Here is a 16,968-nt window from a genome sequence, read left to right as displayed (position 1 = left end):
GGGAGAAATAGTTATTTTAAATAAGTCTTTTTTTTTTTTTTCTTCCCGAGGTGATGATGACCCGCAGTTCTGATTGACTAGTTCACCAATAGATAAAAATCAAAATATCGTCAAACTTATCTATTTACAAATTGTCCAGGAGCAGATTGTGAAATTGTCAGGTTTGTCATGTAAAGTTATTCACTAATTTCTTCAGGGAATAATTAGATCATTAGACAAATATGCCATAGGCAATCTGTGTGGGAACTTGTGTAATTAACCAATCCAAAATGAGTGATAAATTGTATATCGGTAATTTTCACACTTAGCAATTTAAGATGTGTTAAGTAGTTTTGTCATCAAGCTAAGGAACAGAAACAATACATTGTGACTTATATAACTAATTAGCATTCCCAATTTTACAAACACAAACAATTTGGAATTTACCTTGGGTGACAGTTTGCTCATGTGAGGTAGGAGAATATTCATGAGCGTAGAACTTTGCACTCACTTCTTGCAAATGCTCGAACGTTAAGGAGGTCATAAATCTGGTTAATCAGAAATTTGCCTTTCAATTCTAACAAATGTTCATGGTATGTTACTAAGGGGAAAAAAAAATAAATCTTTTATTTCCCTCAGTTACTGGCTCAGTTTCTTGACAGCGTGCACCAAATCAGAATCGCATGCTGAGAAATGGGCCCATGCTTGTTTTGTAAGGTGCTGGGTGATTACTTTGTTCACCAAATTGCTGAATTTACGGTGCAGTGTCAGATTATGACTTTCACAGCTAATGGACTAAGAAGGGGGTGGGCTGGAAACAGAGCATGCAGTAAGTTGCAAGGGTTAAATGGAGAATGCATTCTGTGATTCTGTATGGAGGCTATAGGGGAGGTAAACCCTTGCTGCAAGTAGAGAGGGGGCGTTAGTCTGGGATGCCACATGGGAAGGTGGTGATCAGTGCAGTGTGGGCAAGTCATCACACTGTAAGTGGTGGAGATCTGGGATGAGTGTCAAAGAAAAAGCCTTTGAATGCTGCAGTCCATTGAAGACCTTGGTATGACCAGCTAAGAAAATGGCATGCTCAGTGGTAGATGGAGGAAAAGAAAGGAAGGTTTCTATGTGCATGATGCTTGTGTATACATATGTATGTTTTAAAATGCATGTATGTGGGCATACTATGGAGCAGGTGGAAGGAGGATGGAGCAGGTGACTTAACAGTCCTCTTGCGATCCTGAATTTAAGGTCCACCAACTCCACAAATCTTGCAAGTGATTCAGGCGTGGATTTGGCAGGTCCTCTCATCTTTGTGCAAGTCTCTTGTTCTCTCCTTCTATGCAATGTCTTTTAGGTACAAAGTGACCTCATCACTATAATATTAGGTCAAGCGCTGTGCAATGCTATTTGTATATATGACAAGGCTGTAGTGTGTGCAATCCAGGGCTACTGATGATATCAAGGTCTCTGGGAAGAACAAGCAGCTGCCTGCTTTCATGCATTATGCTGATACCACAGGAACTGTGAATGGTCTCTAGTTTGCTCAGAACACGTACTTAAACACAGACAAATCAGTGATGCTGTCCAGTTACATCAAACCAACAACAAAAGAATCCATCCAGCCTGCAAACTGACTGGGACCTTTCAACGATCAGCAGATTGGGTTCTCCTTTCCCACTTGAAAAAGATGTGCGAGTGCCAGGATGCTTTTAGAATGAATAGTGTCATGGACAGAACACTTAAAAATAAAAAAAATTCACAGTACCACTGGAGCGTCAGCACAGGGTGCATGAGGTAGGAAGCCTCTCTTCTGGAATCAGAATGGCTGCAATGTAGAAAGAGGAAAGTAAACAGACGTGAGCTGGAATTGTGGGAAAGAAATAGACCTAAAATAAAATCTCAGTGGTAGAGTTAAGGTGACAGCAACAACACTCCTTGATGAAAGTTGTGATATCCTTGCCCTTGGAGGCATATAAGCTTTATTGGATACATGTTAGAAAGTGTAATAACTTCTCATACGGCTGCCTGAGCACTTCCAAGTCCTGTAATTTTAATTATTCTTGCAATATTTTGTGTTCACACCCTCCAGTCCATCAAATCACATTTGCATTAAAGTCTTTACTTTTTTATATTTTGACTCTTCAGTCTCTACTGAAATGTTACGGAGCCTCAGTATCACTGAGGCAGTTACGGAGTTGAGCTTAAAATTCACTCAGATCACAATTTATGTGTGAAAAAGCCATAAGGCAAATAACAAGATTTTCAGGGCTTGAAAAGTCATGATGGTGCTTAAACGCTTTGAGCTGGCAGTGTTAGCAGTTCTTAAAATGTCATTTAATGAGCCTGCGTTTCTGGGGAAGTCCATGGAATCTATTTCATCTCTGCATCTTGTAGGGTTTTTCTTTCCTGTTACACAGAGATATGCCACAAAAAAAAAAAAAGTTTGAAATGTTATTTTTGCATTTGTTTGTTTAATTCATCTGTTCTAAGAATTCATGCTTTTATTCCATAGAGCTGCACTTGATTATTTTTGTGTGCGTGTGCATGTAGTTCAGATTTCTCCTGCGGCTGTGGCTGTAGCCCATCCAATTTGAGACAAAGCATTCTTCTGGCTGTTTTGGAAGGATGACCAGGACTGGCCTTAAAATTTTAACTCGCTTTAGTTTCTGCTAAGGGAGAAGATTCCGTTGCTCAATCCTAGAGGTAATAAGAAATGCTGTATTAGCTGGATGATATATTAAATAACTCAGTGTGGTTTTTGTCTTGTCTGGCAATTCAGAAATACACAGCATGACTTTTTTTTTTTTTCCAACTTCCCAACAAATCTGCATCTATGTTGAAGATGAAGAATGAAGATAAGTGGTTGTATGGGAGATACTTGTGGGCTACTTAAATTTTTGCTTGGTTTTGAATGCTGTTCTTTATCAGTACAGTGATTTACTTTGAAGTGCATGCTCACAAATAAACGCTTACAGTGATCAAGGAGGAAATGATGCTGAATATTTTTTTTCTTGAAGAACAGCAAAAAATCCCACCCCAAACACAGCATGTGGAAAAAAACAACCAGCAAAGCTGTTCGAAGGCTGCTGTTTCTTTATCTGCTAAAGGTTGCTCCTTGTGGATCACAGAGGGGTGGTCTTCAGCTGTATCTGTATCACTTTGGGGCTATTACACTGGTAACTCATGCATTTTCCATTTGTTTCTATCCAGTATTATGTTACCCAGTTTATTTTCAGTGTGTTTTTTTCCCCCCTTCTCCCCTTCCTAAACTTCTGTCAATGTGTTATGGTAATGCAGCTCTGCTTTCCACTCATGAGGTGCCTGCATTCATTGGTGGGTGATACGAATAAGTAAAACCTGTCTCTTAGTGCGCATTCACAAGAGTGTTGAACTGAGATTACACTGACATCTGAAATTCTGGCAGTTTGTAACTCCAAGTGCTTACACTTTGTAAATCTCAATCGCGTCCTTAATGTAGATTTTGTTTCGTTTCTTGCTAAAGAGTAAAAAATGTAAATTTAGAAAAGACTGTCACTCTCCCCCTTGGTCTTTGAGTGATTTAAGTCATTCCTTTGTCAACTGATCCAATGTGTTTTTACAGCGATAATGCCTGGTTAGTTTTCAACATCTGTGCACTGGACAGAAACTGAAACTCCTAGATGGGCATGTCACATCTTCATCACAGCACAAGGGCAGGTAGGCAAAACACGTGGCTTAAAGCAGCAAGTACAAATGGGGCTAATTTCAACCAGGCATTGTTTGAAAGCTGTGATGAAAGAAGCTAGCAACGGGCTCGGGTTTATTTGATTGTATCAAAACTGACCTCTTATTTGAAGAAACTGGAAGCAGAGTCAGTGCACAGTGCCATAACAGTCTGTGGTGCTGCTGACTGCTGGGGAAGGTCAGCTCCGGGTGACAGCAGTGTGACTCAGGGCTTTTTTCGCTTGGGCTGAGTTGCAGAGCCGTGTCACTTGCCTTCTGTTGCTTGCAAGATCCAAAATCTGTGATTTTGGCCTTCCTTGAAAAGGGACTGAATCATGTCCCAAATGACTAGATCTGAGATCTGCAAGGAACAGGACTTTTTTCTTGATTTGTGTAAGCAGATGTCTGTTGCTAGTGGGCATTGCTGTTAGAAAGTTCCAGGTTTGTTCATGACTGAGTAGCTTAGCTCTCAAAACTGAGCATGATCTTTTTTCCTGACTTTCATCCTTTCTTTGCAGGTATCTGCTTCTTTCTTGCTCAGCCTTACAAGCACATGCTTTACGTTAGTTGAAGTAGCCTTGATGATTCTGTGGCTGTCTATGAATGTGGCTTTTTTATTTAGGGCAAAGGGAACCAGAGAGAGAGAACTCCATACCTCTGCCCCTGAAAGCACCCAAATGCTAAGCACAAGTGCCTGAGATACACTTGTACTGCTGAGAGTGCACAGAAGGTTGCTTTTTCTGCCTTATTTATTGAGGCTTAGGTTAAAATTGCCGTGAGGGTCTCTCTCTGGTCTAGACCTTGGAAACAAAGACTGTTCCCCAGCAGAGAGCTGATGAGCCTCAACATGTCAGGCTGACAACTATCTTTTACCCTCATACAGCATCACCTGCTAAATAACGAAGGGAAAGTTCTAGCTACAAAATTATATGGTTATACAAATACAAAGTACTTCTTACAAAATGAGAATAACATGCCAAAATAAACCACTGCTCTCTGTAGCGGAGAAATAGAGCAGCTGCTCTTGGGCAAGAAGGGTGTAACTGTAGATGCTTCTTGCTGAGGAGCAGTGGTGGAGTAAGATGGCTTGCGGCTCCTGGTTTCTGTTGCGCAAATTATACGGTCTTGAAGTAAGTATAGGGCTCTGCTACCAGACCTCATGCCTTCCTGAGGAGAGGTGGTGAGATGTGGCCGTGCTTGCTCTGTGGGCTCTCTGGGTTGGTCAATTTCATGACATTGGTGCACTTGGTGGCCTCTGGATGGAGGAAGGAGAGGAACTGGTGGTGACAGGGTCCAACCTCTGCCTGCAGTGGCATTTTGCGGGATTACAGACAGGAGCATCTGGGAGATGTGGTGCAGGAGGTGGGATGGACTTCGATGGATGGCAAGGTCCAAGACTTTATACCTGTTGGAATGGGGCATGGCCTCAGACCATCTTCAACCAGTCTCTGCTGCTGCCCCTCAGTGACTGTCCATCCCTGCTTGGTTATTTTGGTGGGTGTTGCTTTCCATATGGGGAATAAAGGTAGTGAAGATGATGTCTTAAATGCAGCAGCTGCAGATACTTTGATTAAAACAAAATGAATCAAACAACAACCAAGAAAACCCAACCCCAATATTAACAACAAAAAGCATCTTTCGGCCGAACCGGTATCTTCCATTTCTTCTTATCTGAGCCTTTTGTCATTTCTATTTTTAAAAGTGACACTTTGAATTTAACCGCCTTTTACTTTTGAACCTCTCCCCAGAAAACTCAGAACTTATTTTAAAGCTTGAAGAAAAGAGTTTAACTACAAGTCATTCTCAGTTCTTTCAACGTGCAGTTCCAAGTTTGACGTGCAATATTAAACCTTGTTGATCTGAAATAGATTGATAAATAAAATAGTTGTCAAAAGTGTTGCCAAGCCTTCCTTGTGTAGGCTTCTGATTGCCAGCTGCATTTGGTTCTTATTTTTAGGATTTCTTTTCATTGTAGCAGGTTGAAGACTTGAAAATGAGGTCTAATATCTTGAAGACCAAGATCATCTTTGGAAGTGTTGTCCAAAAGATGCTATAGTTGCAAGTTCAATGACTTGTGTAACAATACATTTTCTTGCATATGAGTAACAAGGCTGCAATTAGCTTTCTTTATAGTCAATTGAATAATTTCTTTTTAGTATTAAGCAAACCAAACTTTTGAGGATGCTGTTCTATTCTCTCTTGAATGAGAGGTTGAGTGTGCCAGCAGAATTTCAGTTAATTGGCAGCATTTTGCTCCTAAGCTACTGCTGGTCGCCTTACTGGCCAGACCTTGTTGTTGCATTTGGAGCAGGTAATAGCCTCATCCTCCAGACCAGGGACACTCCCTTGGTGATGCCACCAGCATGCCCTCAGCAGGCACTACCTCTCCTTCCGAAGAAGACCAGCTGGAAAGTGTGTTCCTGTGCATATTTTTCAGCTTGCAGCCAGAGCAAAGATGCATGGGCTGTGTTCTAAGTCCTACTGTGCATGTTTGAAGAGGTACCCAAGTGGTAGAGACTGCTGTATCTTCATGTTACGCTTTATTTTCAAGGCTCGTGTCTTGGCTCTGTTTTTCAACCAGATCACGCAAACCATGGTTTATGGTTTTGAGTGTAATGCTGAAAAGCACAAGAGGAGATACCAATGGCAAACTGTTTGGCCAGTTTGGACAACAAAACATTGTTTGCTGCGTATGTGGTACGATTTTGAGCTCTGCCCTTGGCTGAGCAAGCAGGATTGTCTTTGGAAAACGGATTTAGAAACCCCACTGGTGTTGTCACCCACAGAATTGTAAATTCTTTGCCAGCGTGGTCTCTTTTTGCTGTACAAAGCTGAGAGGGGAGCTGGTATTGCGATCTAGGTGCATCAGCACTCTCTGCTGCTTGCAGTGAAGAAAACTTCCTGCTGTTGACTGTAGCAGGAGTGATCTGTGGGGCAGCCAGCTGGGGGCATGTGCCTTTGTCTGTCATCTTTACCCACCGACTCTTATTCTAAAAATCCACGGGCTCTTTCTCCGTGGGTTCAGAAGGGATAAGTTTGTGGTTATATTTACTTTCTGGGTAAGTGCAGGTAAAACTCTAGGTAAAGCATTTAGCCTGTCTGAAATATCAGCCTTAAGGACCATGGCAAAGGTTGAAAATACATAGAGTATATAGTTACTTGAATTAAAGCCTCTTAAAAAGAAGTGGGGGTGGAGGGACCCCACCCTTGTCTTTGTTTATTTTCTGGCAGTTCTTTCAGTCTGAGTTGGACCAGTGCTGCTTCGTTGATCCATATGAAGCTTGCTGAGCCGTATAAAGACCCTGCTGTCATATTCCTGTCAGATACTCTGTCGTGTTTCTGCCCAACTAGTAAAATGTCATGCACAACAGAGCCTTTTCTACATGGAATAGCCTTGGGCAAATGCACTCTACTAGTGCATAGCAGCCCATGGGATCTAATCTCTGCTCCCTTACTGACTGTTCGTAACCTTTCTGTGCACTTCAAGACTCTTCAGATTAATCCTTTCTCATACAATCATAGCAAATAAGAACTTGAAGAAGAGAGCACCAGCTAGCGCTGGGCCTGGGGACCCAGTTGTCTACTATGATAAACCTACATTTCACTCACATTTCCACGTTGTTTTGAGGAAGCAATGTGCCTGTGATGACTGAACCACAAGGAAAGGTTTAATGTGTTGTTGCTTTTTTGCCAGTGAGAATAACCCTTTAGTTTAACTTGCTCTAGTATGTAATTCTAGACTTGGAAAGACCTTGTTTTGATCCCTGCTTGTGACGGCAATGGAGTTGTCCTGCTGCTTTGTCCTTGTTGGCTGCACACTGAGATCCAAGGAGAAGCTAGTGAAGGGATACCTAACGCTCAGTATTAGTGCATTTGTTTCCAAATAACTGTAGATATCTGCATCATGCCAGCATTGGTTGGTACACTCAGAACAGCATGCCTTTTCTGCTGCAGCAATAGGGGCTTGTTCTACGGACAAGATTCAGCATTTCCCATGGGGATGGTCCACTTGGGTGCATGTTTGCCAAAAATCATGTGAGGCCTTGGAATAGTTACTATGTATCATGGGGATCACCTTATGGTGAAGCAGGTACTGAGAGGTGATGTTTGAGGTTGGGTAGAGTTGAGATGCCTGATTAATTGCTATAGTTAATTAAGTTTACTTCTCTCGGTAGAGAGAAGAGGAGATGCTGGTTGAGGGAAACATGCAAGTGCAGCATCACAGACTCCCTGAAGAGCTCCAAGATGTTGGAGCTTGATGTTGGTGAGTCCTTCTGGAGGTGAATCTATCCCAGATTTCAATGGTTATTGGGCCTGGATTGTTCAAGGAATTGCATTAAGCTTCTGTTCTTTCAAATTAATTCAGCCCAATTTCGTAGTAGCTGTAAGAGAAAGGAAATGAGACCGATGGTGGTGGCTGCTCTCTCCTTTGTGGCACCCACCCTATGAAATCAATTCACTGCTGTCAGCAGATGCTGAACTTCTGCTCTTGTCTCCTCTAAGAAATCCATCCCTGCAGGTCAGGGATGGGTTGAGATGGCCTGGCAGCCAAGGTGCCTGCAGATAGAGATCACATTTTTCATCACAGCCCTGCTAAAATGATTCCTTTCACTCTGTGATAATTCTCTGAAGTATTTTTACAGCTCCGCTTTAGAGAGATGCAAATCAGCTGATTTGTGTGTCTGCAGCCAATGACCTTTGCACTGCATTCATACCAGGAGCAGTACAATTTCCATCAGCTCTGCTGCTGATCTGAGTGCAGATCCCTTGTTGGTGGCATGAGCCCAGTGTTGTGCCTACTCTTTCTCAGACAAGGAAGAGCTCCTGTGTGCAATTAGAGCTATGCTGATCCAGGAGGTCAGTCAGTGCTGCCCTGGACTTCCTCTGTGCCCTTGGGGTGAGTGCTCAGAGAAACAATGTGCTGGTGTGGTTGCTCCAGGATGTAGCTCAGGTGAGCTGTGCTAGTTGAAAGCACTGGTTGGTGATGGGAGGTGTTGGTGGGTGGACCTGGGGTGCAAGTAGTTTGTCCTGAACTGGAGTGAGATGAGATGGCTGGAGGCAGGTAGAGGCACAGCTGGGCTGGGAGGACTGAGGGTCACATCTGCATATGAGAGGAAGCTGCTGCTTTCTCCTCCCCTCAGTAAGCGAACAAGCTCCCAAAGCTGCTGGTTGTTCCAATGACTTGCACCTGGGATGAGTCTCTGCTGTTGGATGTGCAAGGCAGAAACATCCTAGGAGCCAGCAATGAAGGGTTGCTCTGTGGCATGCTCCAGAGGCAACAAAGGAAAAACGTTTGTGTAGTCGGAATAATAGTAGTAGAAAAATACCAAGAAGCATGCCCTGGTTTCTTTTTAGGCTGTGACCCTGTGGAGGTTTCTGATAGCAACTGGGACTGTGTGGTACCTCTGACCTCTGCAGATCACAGTGCTGGAACAGATTCAGCTCTGGGTGGCTCTGCTGGCGGAGGGGAGAGGTCAGACAGCCTGGGGACAGGGAGGAAAAACTCACTGGGACAACTGGCATCTGGACTGATATGCTTTCTGTAGTCTTGGAAAAGGTTCAGCAGGCTTAGCTTCTCTTGAGACAAACACTCCTTAGAAAAATAAGTTCAACCACGGGAAAGTGCCCAGACATCACATTTTCAAAACAGAATGTTTCCATTTGCTTTCATGCATTCACAACGTTTTAGTCAGTCTGTCTGAAACTAACTGTGCTGTTGCAGCAGGAGACTCAGGGCTCTCTCTATCTGGCTGCATAATCCCTGTGTTTGCTCTAGGTATATCTTAGGAAACAGCCAGAGGCTGGGTGCCTTTCATGAATTGCTTGCTGGCCTAAATGGCAGATGTGATAAATGAGGATATAACTGACAGCAGAAAAGGGTGGGGCAGGATATTACAGCTCGTGGATTCATGGTTTGAGTTTAGGTGCATCTATATTTTATTGACTCCTTCATTTATACCAACATGGGAGGCCAGATTCTCATGCCGTGTGAACGACGAGCTCAGCACAAGGCCTGCTCTTTGATGTCTGTAGGCGAAGGGATTTCTCAGGAGCAGTTTGAATGAGGTGAGGGGCTGATGCGTGCTGACTAGAGCTTGGAAAGCTGTTCCAAGCATGAGAGAAGGTGTGGGAGATGGTGCAGAAATGTCTCTGTGATGAGGGAATGAAGGGGAACGCAAGGTCAGTGCTGCAGGGCGTGCTAGAGGTGGGTCAGGTCGCATGCGGGACCGTGGGCAAATCCATTAGCTGCTCTGTGCTTAAGCTTTGCTGCTGCAAAGCAGGGCTGGTAATGCAATATACTTGGCTCCTCTGGTAACTCGCAGTTGATAACAGAGATGTCCAAAGTAAACACAGTTAAGCCTGGATCTGGGTATGCATTTGGGTTTGTGCTGTTCTTTCTTCTTGATGCCTTCAGAAATCTTGCCAGAGTCGAGCAGCTATGGGAAATGGGGCTTTCTATCAGCAAGCAGAGGCTGGAATCCCAGCAGAAGACCTGTCACCATATTATTCATGTTCATTAAGTACCTTCTTCAGGGGTTAAAGTAGCCTGTGAATATGTGTTATTGCAAGCAGTGGAGTGTCTTAGAGCCTCTGGGGAGAACAAAAGATATGCTATCTATACGCTTCAAGATCCATTCACAGTGGCAGCCATGCGGAGTACTCCCTTTCCCCCGTTTTCCTCTCACTGCACTACCTGGGCATCAGATACTGCAGTTAACACTATCCACAGCATTGCTTTCCAAGGAGTTCAGGTTTGCTGCTGACTTGGAGAGAGCCTTGCCTGCAGTAGCTTGTATGTCTTTTAGCTCTGGACTTACGTAGGTCAAAAACTGGATGCTGATCCGACAGGAAAAGGTATTCTGTTGCCTGTGTAACCATAGAGGGAACAATCATTTAAAATGGCACATCTGTGAAGAAAACTGTTTCTTGTACTGATGGCTTCGTGGCTGCTGGGATGCAGATTCTGTCTTCCCACTGGTTCCTGCCCTGAAGCAAATGTTGTTTCAGGCTGCCATTCTGTGCGGAGGTCCAAACAGTAAATGCCGGGAGCATTTGGGGATGGCAGAAAGTTTAAATGTGTGTTCAGGAACTTGTAGGGTAATAGATCCTATCCTGTCAGATTCAAAACCAGAGGGTATGAAATTTGACAGAAGATTAGCCAGCTGTGGGATTAGATAACATGACTTAAAGTACAATTTTGCTGAGAAACCTGCATTAGGACAGGAGCAATGCTTTTACTGAATACCACGCTAAATACCGTGTAGCAACATGTTTGTTGTCTTTTCTACAACAATAAAAGAATAAGCAGACATCAAAATGGATAAGTCTTTTCACATATTCCTAGAGATGATCATGTAATTTATGGCAGGATCTACCTTTATTTTTTTCCACTTCTAAATCCCTCATAATCCAGTCTCTTTTTCTATTTGTAACTTGTTAGTGTTTGCCAAATTGCTTCTGAACAATTTTCAGCTGACGAGTTGCTCATGAGGCCTCTGCTCTGTAGCTAGCCAGTATTTGTTCATGATGTGCTTGACTGGCTGCTGAAGTCAGACTGCACTTTCTTTCTGAGTTAATGGCTTAAACATTTTAAGGAGAGAAAATAATGGAGGGATATGCCCTCAGCTGCATCATTTGACAATTTATATCAGTCATGAAATTTTGGGGTTCGAGAATGCTCTCCTAGGCAATGATCCAGAGAACCCAAAAAGGGATGAGTATGCCTGGCCTAATTGCAGCAGACAGATTTTCTTTGGCTTTTATTGCCCCTTCCCAAGTCCTTTGTATTATTTAAATTGGAACCAACAGCTCGAGAGCTTTTTACACTTGTTCTTACTGGGATGTGAGGGGTCTATGTGTGGTGTCTGACTTTCCTGATGGGTTCATGAAGGGTCCAGTTTGTGCGTGTCTTCCTGCCTGTGCCACACTGCCTCATCTGCTTTGGCTGTAGGGCTGGGTCCCTCATTCCCAATTTACCTTGAATAGAGTGGAGTTGGCCTGAAATATGATGATCTAATACCAGAGTCAAGGCAGTAGTTGGGACTCCAATGCTTGAATTTGGTCCTTGGCCTCTTTTGACTTTGTAAGGATAACATCTAATTCATTTTCAGTGTATGGAAAAAAAAAAAGGGCTGATTCTTTCTTATTTTAGGGAAGTATGAGTGCTCCTTTATTTGGGAGTTGGTTTGTAACGGATTCCCTCTGATTGTCAAAAGCAATAGGGTAAAACAAAATGCTGCATGTGAACTAAGGGTAGCCTTTGTCATGCCCAATGTTGCTATGCTCCCCAAAAGTGGAAGCAGAATTACTGGAACAGGAAATGCAACATCTGGGGTCATAGAAGCCTTGAGATGGTTTAAGGAGAGAGGGTGTAAGGTGATCTCTTAGCCTGTAGGTCACCCCTACACTGTCATGAGTGGCAGACTAATGCGTGTTAAGGATATGCTTATTTGTATCTGTGGTTTTACCAGAGGGAATTGTCAGATTCTACTTGATAAAGCTTGAAGATGTTTCTGCCTTTATAGCACTCTTGAGTTGCTGAAAGGAAAACTAAGCAAATAACTGATGACTGACTTTTGCCACCCTATGCAGAAATAAGTCTGCTGAAATCATGCATTTAGTTACCTTAATATTGCAAGTAGACTAACGTGAGTAGTGCAGACTTCTAGGGTGAGAGAGTAAGAGGAAGAAGGAAAACTATCACTGTAAATATATTTTAGGGGGATATCACTGTATCCACATGTATTTTATCTTCACTTTGTATTGACTCGTGTCCTTTCCTTTGTTTATCTTTGGTCTTAATAGGAACAAGGCAGTGATTCATTATAAATATGCAGAGATACCTTACTTTGCATGGTGCTGTCTGTCCAGTGCTTCAAATACCATTTATGAACTGTAAAGGCTATACCTACAGCTGGTCTGGCAGTGTTATGCTGACACCACCTGAAAAGCTGCTTCTGTCTCAATTTTTTTTTTTTAGTTTGTGTATGGTCAGTTGACATCCTGTAATATTAAAAATGCATGCAAAAAAAGAAATAACAACAAAAAGAGAAACAAACGCACAGCACAATTTATGAGCGACTTTTCTTGCATCAACTGTTAGCACCATGGGAGCACCTGCTTCTCTGTTCTATAGAGTTCCTTGTTCATGTAGTTTTGCATATCTGCACTGAAATGCATTGTGTGAATGAGTCCAGGTTAGCTTCTGAATGGCTCAGAAACCTTTCTGCAGTTACTTTCTCTGCCATTTCTAATTATACATTGGTTGGGGATGTGTGTACTACTGGTCATTATACTGTCATAGCCTTCTGAAGTCAGAATGTCGTGTTTGACCAAATGTTGGAAAAAAGCATAGTCCAAAAGCAGCTGCACTGATCTTGTCATCTCTACAAAGAATTTATGTATTTCATAGTTGCAATTTATATCTTCCTCAAATCATACTGGATAGCACTGATTCAAATCCAAACTTGATTCTCGTTGGATGTACTTAGATTTACTGGGTTTTTGATTACATTCTGGCCGTCTAATTCTTAGTATTCTGGTTTCATTAAGTATTTGTATTTTGAATACTTATATTTTTAACCCCTGAGAAATTGCCTACTTTTCTAAAGTCTAAAAATAACATCAAAATTAGGAAAATCTGTATTTTTTTTTCAGGTTATCTTAGTATTTTTGGTTACAAGTTGTCTGGATAGGGATAAATATTTTTCATTGCTAGTAGAGTTAGCAGAGGGTTAGGTGTTATGGGGAAATGGTGAAATTTAGTAACGCCGCAGAAACGGCAGAAATGGTTTCCTCCTGTGCTTAGGAGGAAGCCTTGGTTTTTATTGCCTAATCATTGCCTCACAAAGAACTTCAATTGTTTTGGTGTTTTGTTTTTTTTGTTTTTGTTTTTTTGCATCAGGCTTTTCTTCCCACTCGTTTTTGCAGAAGGTGAGACAATTGCTGATTAATACTGCCTGCACCTATGCTGGATGTGTTTGGGTCCAAGCCATTCTTTTTGGTGCCTGCTGGTAGGCAGTTTGGTAAATGAGTTCATTTTGTACCCTCAAAATAAAAGTAAATACAAAATAGAGATTCCTCATATAGGGGTTCCTGCACGCACAAAAGCGTTGTGTTAAAAATTGCCTCTAATTTTTAAAGAGGACTCATTACAAACCGTGGGGACTCCCAGCAAACTAGAGTCGCATGTAATGCAGTCTTTATTTCTGCACATTAAACAAGTGTTCAAGGATTAACTCATCCTGCTCCCTGATGTGACTTGGTGGCCTAAAACAAACACGGGCTAATGTTCCCCCATCTGGGCTTTTACATTTCCCTGAAGTCTTATATAACCCGTGTAGTACAATGAGATGCTGTGTCACTTATTCCAAAGGTATCATCACCGGTGGAGGCTTGCCAGGTGACTTCATCCTCCCACTCAGTTTTGCCTCTGTCTCATGGTTGTGTTTTTGGGGAGGAGCTTACCAGCCTGTTGTCTGTGTGTAAAGGAAATTCAGTGAGGTGCGCGTCTCCTACTGTGGAGTCTTCAGGATTACTGGCCCTTTTAGGAAAGCTGAAAGACCTCTTTTCATAGCTGTTAAATTCCTATTGTAAAAACACCTATTTTCTGGTACCCCTCTTCTCTGTTCCTTGAAGAAGGATTCCTCGGTATTTGCTTTGCTAAATATTGGATATTTCTAGCTGGGTAGAAATGTCTCCTGATTCTTTCCTTGTGGTCACAAATCTGTTTCTTCTATCTCCAGTTCTTGTACCATCTGTCCTTCCCCCTGCAGCATGTGTGGCTGTAATTTGGGTAACTTATTGTCCAAGAAGCCTTTGTTTTCTTGGATACTGTGCATTAGTGACATTCAAGTTTTATACTTTGTGCATCTCATTTCTTTTAATGGATCAGCAGCACACTTGGGCCACTCAGACTGGAACACCTGACATATGACAGTACCAAAAACTTTTCTTTGCTTGTCTGCTGTTTCCTTAAAGGAAGCAGCGAGCCCCGAATTGGTTGTCAGCTTTAGCCCCTTCCCCACAAACCCTGACAAGTTTCATTTCAAAGGCTGTGACATCACTTTTTCAGAAGTGCTGGGTGAAGCATAAGTTCATTTCCCTTGACACCCCTCCTTAATGTATTTTTGTTCATCAATGCGTACAACTAATGTGAAGAGGCAATTCAGTCTCAGCAGTCCTTGTGCTGAGGGTGAAATACTGATAGGTACTTCATTTAATAAAATAGTAATGCTGTGCAGCTGTACGCTGCCTCTCCCACAAGGATCTCTAGGTACCTGAAAGAGTATTAAATAATTAAGCTTGACAATAGCCCTGCATTTCATTAGTTCCATTTCACAGGTGGATTAACAGAGGTTAAGTGTCTTGACCAAGGTCGGGATTGGACCTCATTCCTTCGAGGAAGGCAGTTGGGGGATAGTCTGTGTGTGGGTGGATCTGCTGGTCCCGTGTCGGGTCTCTGTGACAACCCGGGTTCTCTGCGCAGAGGCAGAGCCAAAGCCTGTGCCAGAGCGAGGAGGGAGCCGGGGAATCCTGGCTCTGCTTGCTGAATTCATTTCCAAATGTCGAGGCCGAGGATAATCCATACTAAATGCGGTGACAGGGCTGAAGGGTTTGATTTGCTGAAGCCATAGAAATATGTAACCTGGTGCCCAAGAGACCTGTAAGCATTTGTTTCATATCCACTGACATCTCCTGTCCAGTCAGCTGAGAAAGTCTTCTTTTTGTAAAATTATTTTGCACCATCTGTATCAAGAATGGCAACCTGGCCAATTACAACGGATTTTAGGTTTATTCTGTGAGAGAGTTTTAAAACCAAAAGAATCCAGAAGTGAAACGGGGGGAGGAAATGCTGCATCTTCCCCAAGGAAAGCTGAGGCTTGATGCTGCATGCAGCTGAAATGTGTGGAGTTAGGGGGGTGCTGAGGGTTCCGCACCTTCTCCGAGATTCTCAGGACTTTGCCAAGTCAAAGCACTGAGCTATAAGGTTAAGCATGAACATTAATGAAATGTTATCTCTCTACCAGATGGAACTATGTGACAAGTGCTCTGGCTGTCAAGCACAGAAAATTGTGAATCTGTCGCACATCCCCTGACAACAGCGAGGCAATCTAAGAGCTGACTTATGCAATAGGAATCACACTGCAATGGAGCATCTCCCACGGTCAGAAAGCTGACCCTTGGTGCGAGCTGGGTGCCACTGTTGTTTTCCCAGGGTGCACCTAGCTTTCTGATCAAGCTGCCACCTTGCAAATAATCCACTAAAAGGGATGTTTGTCAGTGCTAAAATAGCTACAAGTGAAGGCTCAACTTGCATAAAAATTACATGTATACTTGAAATCTTTACAGCTGATGTTTCCAGATAAGAGCAGATACTCTATTCTGATCAGCCTTCGGCTGAAAGGTGTAACCACTATGAGGCTTCTGCTGTCAGTGGAACATCTTCCCTGTCTATCAGGATACAGCAAAAAACATGATGTTGCTGTATCAGAGCATAGCAGTAGAACTTCCCTGGAGCCTTAAGGGATTGCCTCATATTTTATGCAGATAAATGAAGGTCTTTTTTTATAAATGCATACTGTGCAGGAATGATCATGTAGTATCGTCATTTCATCCACATGTGAAACACCACCTTTTCAGAAGTGGAATGCAGAGTGTAAAGGGAATGCAAACATATCTGAGATGGAAATTCAGATGGAAAGGGGAGTCATGAATGTAAAACAAGCTTTTAATGTTGCTCGTAGTCTGAATGCATCTCTTCGGTCTTACCTTGTAGCTGAGCTGTAAGGTAGTATTAAATAAGATGAAGTAGTTGATAGGAAACTGGAGTTCCTTGAGCTGTTGTGGTTTTCAGAATAAATTTACCTTTGCTTTACAACTGACCTGCTGCTTAGAAAGTGCTCTTGCTTCTACTCTTTTTAAGAAGGGCTCATTTTCTTATGAAGTTTAGATGAATGGTTGGAGCGGATTTTCTTGTGTAAAATATTCATTATGAACAAACTGTGAATTTGTGAATATGCATGATTCCCCTTTAATCTGTTTTATTTTTTTGAGAAACATTTCCTTTTTAAAAAAAAAAAAAAGAAGAAGACAAGAGGGTCTGTTCGAACTGACCAAAAAGACTTAAGTATCAAGTGTCTGGCAATCTGTGCACAAGCTGCCTACTGGTGTGATTATTTTTCACATAAAGAATTTGCTGAGTGTCTTTAAATAAAGCCCCAAACGTGACTGTGGACAACTCACTGGACTGAAGGTCTGAAACTTGTTCAGCAAGTTAATGCATTGCACTCT

The sequence above is a fragment of the Lagopus leucura genome, unplaced genomic scaffold (genome assembly GCF_019238085.1).
Source record: "Lagopus leucura isolate 7727_CA_CO unplaced genomic scaffold, USGS_WTPT01 Super-Scaffold_100019, whole genome shotgun sequence".
Classification (NCBI taxonomy): Eukaryota; Metazoa; Chordata; class Aves; order Galliformes; family Phasianidae; genus Lagopus; species Lagopus leucura.
Note: the sequence above shows the minus strand (reverse complement) of the source record.